The sequence below is a fragment of the Mercenaria mercenaria genome, chromosome 16 (genome assembly GCF_021730395.1).
Source record: "Mercenaria mercenaria strain notata chromosome 16, MADL_Memer_1, whole genome shotgun sequence".
Classification (NCBI taxonomy): Eukaryota; Metazoa; Mollusca; class Bivalvia; order Venerida; family Veneridae; genus Mercenaria; species Mercenaria mercenaria.
The window spans coordinates 61487561-61494378 of record NC_069376.1 but is presented as its reverse complement, the minus strand read 5'-3'; the positions used below and the strand labels follow the sequence as shown (position 1 = coordinate 61494378).

Sequence of the window (6818 nt, the reverse complement as noted above, 5' to 3'; positions counted from 1 at the left end):
TTTCATAAAAAATGTATAAATATATCATAACGCAAATATATTAAATAGATTTCAGCTAAAATTTATTCGTAAACCGCAATAGTTTTACATGTTGTATTTTTGTCCATTGAAACGTGTGGCGAATTAAATCTAACGATAAATTGACTTTTTGTTATGACATAATAATGACATTTTCATTTTTGAATAGTAGAATGAATACGTATTTGAAAAAATTATATAAGACGTTTGTACATGTCAGATAACTATTTAGCAATAATTTTGTGTTACTAACGTTAAACAATGAGGAAATAACGAAAGCAAAATTAAAAACCACAAAATCGAATACTTCCGGAAATAAAATTGTGATAAAATCACATTTACGTTTACAGTGTTTTTCTTACTTCTTAAAATGGCCAAACTTAGATTGTTGGAAATCTTAATGTTTATCTTTGTATTGTATCAGATCCATAACGGTAAGTTCTGTGTTTTTTATTGAGTATTGTGTGTTTTAAACAGGTATAGGTCATATGGCGACTTCCAGATTTTAGTGGTAGAAGAAGTACCAATCATTATTTTAGGCACGGTCACCTTAGTAAAACGCCAAAGCTGGATAAACTGTACATACAATGCGAGGTTTCTAACCTCCTACAGCGTTGAGGATTTCTAAGTATTTCTAACAGATAGTTATGTTTATTCTATATAGTACCTATTTTTCTCATCCAATCAACGCTTTGCACCGTACAGTATTTTTCGGCGTGTCGTATTAAGCACGATTTTATGACCTCGTATGACCTTATGCCGCCTGAATAATGTACCAATCGGATTGCTTGGTAAGGTATTCTCGGTATTTTCAGCTTTAATGAGAGATTTTGTAAGAGTGGCGCTGATTGGAGGAAAGGCTGAAAATGCTTCACTCCGAGTCATGTGTGACACTGAGTGAAATGACAACGCGTTCGTCATCTATAACCTCTATAAGTATAGCACCATCGGGTTGTATGGGTACCACTTGAACAGGTGTGCATAACCAAATATTCATCTGCTCACCCGGACATATTTCTGTTTTGTTAAGTTTTCTTGTTAAGTTATTTCTGTTTGTTAAGTTTCCTTTCCTTAAGTTTTGTTTTTACAAAAAGGTTATTTGTTTTATACAGTCATTAACTCTTACCCTGCATTACAGCAACAATTTCTAACCAGTGCAAATCATTACTAACCTGCAACAACATGTCCGATCTGTTAAATTTTAGACTCTAAATTTTAGATTAATCTTTCCGGTGAAAACAGTACTGTACATATTCTGAATGATAGACAGATTTGATGATAAGCTGAAGTAGGGTAAGGGTTCATGTTGTTTCCAAAAATTCCAGAAATAAAGTATAGAACGTATTTCAATATTGTTTGCTTACTGTTACCATCTTTTAAGCACCAAAGGCTCAAAGTGAGCTTTTGTGATTGTTTGGTGTCCGTCGTGTGTCCCTCCACAATTTCTAAACACATTCTTCTTCAGAACTACTGTCCTCATTTATAAAAAACTTTACAGAGGCCCCTTTCAACATTGCCAAAAGATTTAAAATACAGGTTTCTGCCCATATATAACTTGTGCTTCAGTTACCTCACGCCGACCATCTTTTTTAAAGATATTTCTTGTTCAGATTTGACGATACAATGTGTTTTGGTACGAATTGCCATGCTACCTAAAATAATGAAATCCTGCCAATTAACGTTTGACCAAAACAAAAACGTCTGAATCACTTGGTTCTACAGATTGCGCCGGTCTGAATGATTTGCCATATTAAACGGTTATTAACATAATCAGTTCAATACGGGATATAGTTAGACTGGTATCCGGTTGTAAAGACACAATCAACTCGCATATCGGCTCGTCATTTTTTTTCAGCCGAGTACTCCATAAGTTTATTTACGTAACGATTTTAAATAAGTCAGTAATATTTAAGTTAATACGAGTACTGAAAAGTTTTTCATTACACTACGTGACACACGCTTTAGACTGTTTTTCTACGTAGTTTAAAGACTACAAGGATTTATAGCACTTATTGAATCGCTTGTTTATTTATTTACAATTACTGATCGCCGGAATCACTGATATAACTCTGATGTATCTATTTGAGCGAAAAGATGTTTTTCTTTATTTTTTACAGCTTTTGTTTGAGTCTAAGTAAGTTTATATCTTGGTAGTCAGACAAATCTCAAACCCCAAAAGTCAAATTTAATGTTGGTAAAAAACGTGAAGCAGCAGCACGCACAATTTTTTTTCTTTAAACGTCGTTATTTGAAAGCTTGATTTACAAACTTTATAACGTAGGCTTTATTGAAAGGTCACTGACTGCATAACTTTTGCCAGAAGACTGCATTTGAAGGTTTGATTCAATTTCAGGTAACTGTGAAGAAGTCAAGGCTACTGAAATAACAGAAGGATATGAAGATGTGATAGGTAAACCCTCACATTGAAAAAATGTAAACTTTCAAATTCATTGCTTAATAATGTGCGCACAGTCAATACTAAAAAAGAAACAAAAATGTTCACTATATGGTGATTTTTTAAAGCGTGTCATTGTCGATAACCAGTATAAAACGAACCATTGACTCTTGTATATGTTAAAGGACCGAATTTGGATTGAACATCACTTGAAGTTTCACATATAAAAATGTTACAAAACTAAAAAGTGCCCTATACTTAATGGCAACTTTCTCCCTTGTAGTTTCATCAAAGACCTAATAAGCGAATTATTTTGAACAACATAGTTTGCATAAATAATATTTTTCTTTTATATTTGATACCATGAAAAAAGGTTATACCAGCGGTATATGGTGTATAATGGACGGGTTTATAAGTAATCAATAAAGAGCTGCTTTGAAGTCTAATTTTGATCATCATGTTTTGTTTTCATATGGACGGCATTGCATTGCCATTCCCGTGGGGCGAGAGCTTGTCCAATCCGGGTATATGAAAATGCAGGGCGAAGTCACAATTGATGGTATTGAAATGAGTTATTTTTGTGAAATAAGTAAGTGTTAATGGTGGAACTTTATATAAGACATTAGAATTTGTTTAATAATGCGTAAATCTTGATTTTTAGTTACAGTGTGGTTAATAGTTTTGCACTTTGTTTTCAAGAATGAAAGGTCTGCTCAAGGTATTCATGATGTCCGTTTTTTTTTTTTGTTTTGACAGATTGAAAGAAATGTAGCTTGTTTGTAACTGTCCCTCTTTTGGCGTTTAAGTTTAAGAACGGTCCAACCGCCCTTTCAGACACAATGCAGCATATAAATGCCCCGTAGAGTATAGACGGCACTATATAGAGTTTTTGCTCCAGATATATATTATCTCAGATGTATCTCGTCATCAAACATATAAAGGAACTGGGCTCTTGACTATGGTAGGCCCTCCAGCTGCAGTGCAGAGCAATAGGGCAAACATTTGAAAAATATCAACTCGTTCGCAGAAGTGCGCATTGACGGCTTGAAAAAACAACTTTCCTCAAGCCAGAAATGTTCTGTGACGCTTTTTTAACGTAAATTGAATATCAACGAAAATGATACTTTGTTTTTTAAAAGCTCCCGGGAAGAGAGACGAACTGTGATCATGTTAACCTGAGTGAAGATCGTATTTGGAGGACGCTTAATAGGTTAGTTATGTATGTAATATTTTCATACAACTGCAAACTATTACGTTACCGTTGCTATAAATGATACCATACACATGCGCACGGACTTACTAACGTCAATGATAAGATATATATCTCAACATTTCTTTCAGTCTTTTTTATAATATTCTATCCATTTCATACTTAATAACGGTTTTCAATATCCGGATACGTTAGTGAATGGAATATATCACAAAACATGTATTAACTGTTGTAAAGTTGCAATTAAATAAATGCATGCGTTTATTTTGTATCAAACATTTTTCATCGTTTTCAGAAATTCTACAGGCCTCTGACATCATAACGTCAACTGACCTTCTAGATATTCTGCGCCTACACTAGAAAGAATATAGAATTTAATTGCATCATAAGCCGATCCAGTATTGTACACTTTATTGTCGCAAGAAATCGTTCCCGTAGTGCAAGCAAATATCATATTGTCACACCTGACGTAAAGTCTACAAAGACCATTAGTTTCTTTGCCTATTCTAACGTTGTCAATGTGAATTAACTGTCAAAGAAAACTGCTTGCTTATTTATAAAGGCCTCCAATGTTTGACTGTATATATTTTTATTTTATGTTTTATTATTTGAATGAATTTTGCTGTTCCTTTTGTAAATGTTTAAAATATTGATTTAGAAAATAAATATAAATTAGTGTATAAGCTAATTTGTTGGATACTTCGGAGAAATTTGTACACTAGAATATGTTGCAAAGTTTATTCCCTGAAACGTTTTCTTTGTACTGACCTCGTGTAAACAAAACATTTTTTTTTGGTCTCACCAGAGTTTGAGTTTGTTACTTTAATATCAATTTTACTAAAACTTCAAAATTAAATTCCAACTGACACTTACCATCAATACTGAATAGTCACTTGAAAATAATTATTAACTTAAAATTAAGTTTCAAACATGCTATTTAGATATAACTGACAAATAAAGTTTCATTATCAAACTCAGCTGAAACTGAAAATGTTTTGTGAACATGGGGCCAGGACATTCTTCCGTTATACTCAAAGACGAAAACTTCTACCGTCGAAATTTATTCGGTGCATACTTTAGTTTGAACTGATTTTTTGATATTTGTGAGCTAATTTCCGTCTAAAGGTTGAACTTCTTGATTAAACTTATTTTTGCTATTGTTCACGTTATATTGCATGGTTTTAAGTCATGCCAAGTCATGACAGTGTAGCTCATTTGATGTATTTTTACACCTTTAAATCCACAGTTAGCACCAACGGACTTTATATCAGGTCAAAAGTATGTGTTTAATTCTAAAGGTAAATAACGCGTAGTTGAAAAAGATTGACCCACATATTCCAAAAAAAAAAAAGAGAGACAATTTTAAAAGATCAGCAAATTATTGCTATATCTCTTATGATTTGGGTGAACGATAAACCGTAAGCAAAACACATGGAACAGACAAAACGACCAGACATGTACTATTCTACAATTATAAAATGGACAGACCTTGTCCACCAAGTAGTTCTTCGGGCAACTTCGACAATTTCCGACGATCAAAATCTGGATAACATATGAGGGACTAAACTAAATTGGTAAAATGAACGACATAGTTTTAAACATATATTTTTTTATATATTATATACCAGATTATACCAGATTTATATAGCGTCCTTTTCATAATTGATTATTTGTTAAATAACATATGAGAGACTAAAATAAATTGGTAAAATGAACGACATAGTTCTAAACATATATTTTTATATATTATACCAGATTTATATAGCGCCCTTTTCATAATTGATTATTTGTTAAATCTATGGCAATGTCTATCAACAAGTAATTACTAAAGGTATAAGCTATGGTAATGTCTATTCATGTTCAAAGGCGCTTTACATATTTTGGGTTGTGCTTAGCATTACACATTAAGATGTTTATCTTACACCTAAAAGATTATAAACATTGTTAACTGAGGTTTTGTATTCAAGTATTTATTCAGCAAAAATGACAAATTTGAAAATAATAAACAAAATAAATAAAACATAATAATAATAAATGATAATAAAATAATTAACTATCCAACCTTTACCTTTTCATAGTACATGTATACTAAGTAAAGGTAAATGTAAAGGTAAATTTTACTTACCACCTCTTTGTGAAAAAATTAACATAAGCTCTGTAGAGCTTTTGAGCGACCCTATTTTAAGAACAGTTAAAACCAATTGACCTTACGCCAGATAGTCTGTAGCCACGCCTACCAGTTTTCAGGGGGAACAATTCATGCTAGGCCCGACAAATAAAGGAATCAAATGGCGACGGCAGAAATATTTTGCCGGACATTCTAGTTGATTTCGGGGTACGCTACCTCAATTCACACGTATTTCTAAAGTGAAAAGACAAAACACAAAACACGTTAATAAGTGGATGTTCTGTAGCGAAACATAAATTCTACAAAAAACAACGTTAAAAGCCGGGAACTGCACCCGAGTATGAGGAAAACTAAACAAGGCAGGGGGCCGAGCGGAAAGCACGTAAAAAAAACGGAAATCTCTGAAACCATTAAAGCTGATTTTGTGGATTTTTTTTTAATTGTCCGTTTCTTTTTCATTATAGAAACGTCAAATTTCGATCTCCCGGAAATCATGTAGGGTGTGACTATTTTAAGCAGACTAGAACATTGATTTTTATTAATTAAGGTTGAAATCAGACTGTGGATTCTGAATCCTATTTCAAAATAATTAGATAAATTAAATAAGGTAATTTACATGTAAAAATTGTCACTTGTGTTATTTAAGAAACGTCGGATTTCGAAATACCGGAACTCATTTAAGATGCTCATATCATTGTTCAACATTATTCAGATACATAGCATTTAATGTCTAATACTTAGACATGATGAGTTTTAAGTATAAGTAAAGAAAGTTCTCTTATTAGAATTAAAACGTGTAAATGATAAATAAATAAGATATAATCCAAGGCGATGATATAGTCCATACTCATATTTCAAGACATATACCGGCGCATCGCAGCTTAAAACAATGTTTGAGCCTACCAAATTTCTTTATAAAGTATACAGAATGAATGTATAATTTTTTGTTTAAGAACATATCTTCTTTATACGAAATATGCTATTTTTTCTGGAATTTTAGACGAAGTTTACCCTGTCTATTAAAATGAAATTTAGAACGAAAGCACACACCGAGTGCTAAGTCAAAA

At 32.4% G+C, this 6818-nt stretch overlaps 1 long non-coding RNA gene across 1 annotated transcript; it reads left to right on the top strand.

Annotated features, from left to right (window-relative positions):
• Positions 1-313: 313 nt before the first annotated feature.
• LOC123541200 (uncharacterized) lies at positions 314-5167 on the top strand. The gene is made up of 4 exons (XR_006684459.2): positions 314-452; positions 2372-3002; positions 3553-3623; positions 3919-5167. It is a non-coding gene; the product is annotated as an uncharacterized LOC123541200 (long non-coding RNA).
• The last annotated feature ends 1651 nt before the right edge of the window (positions 5168-6818 follow it).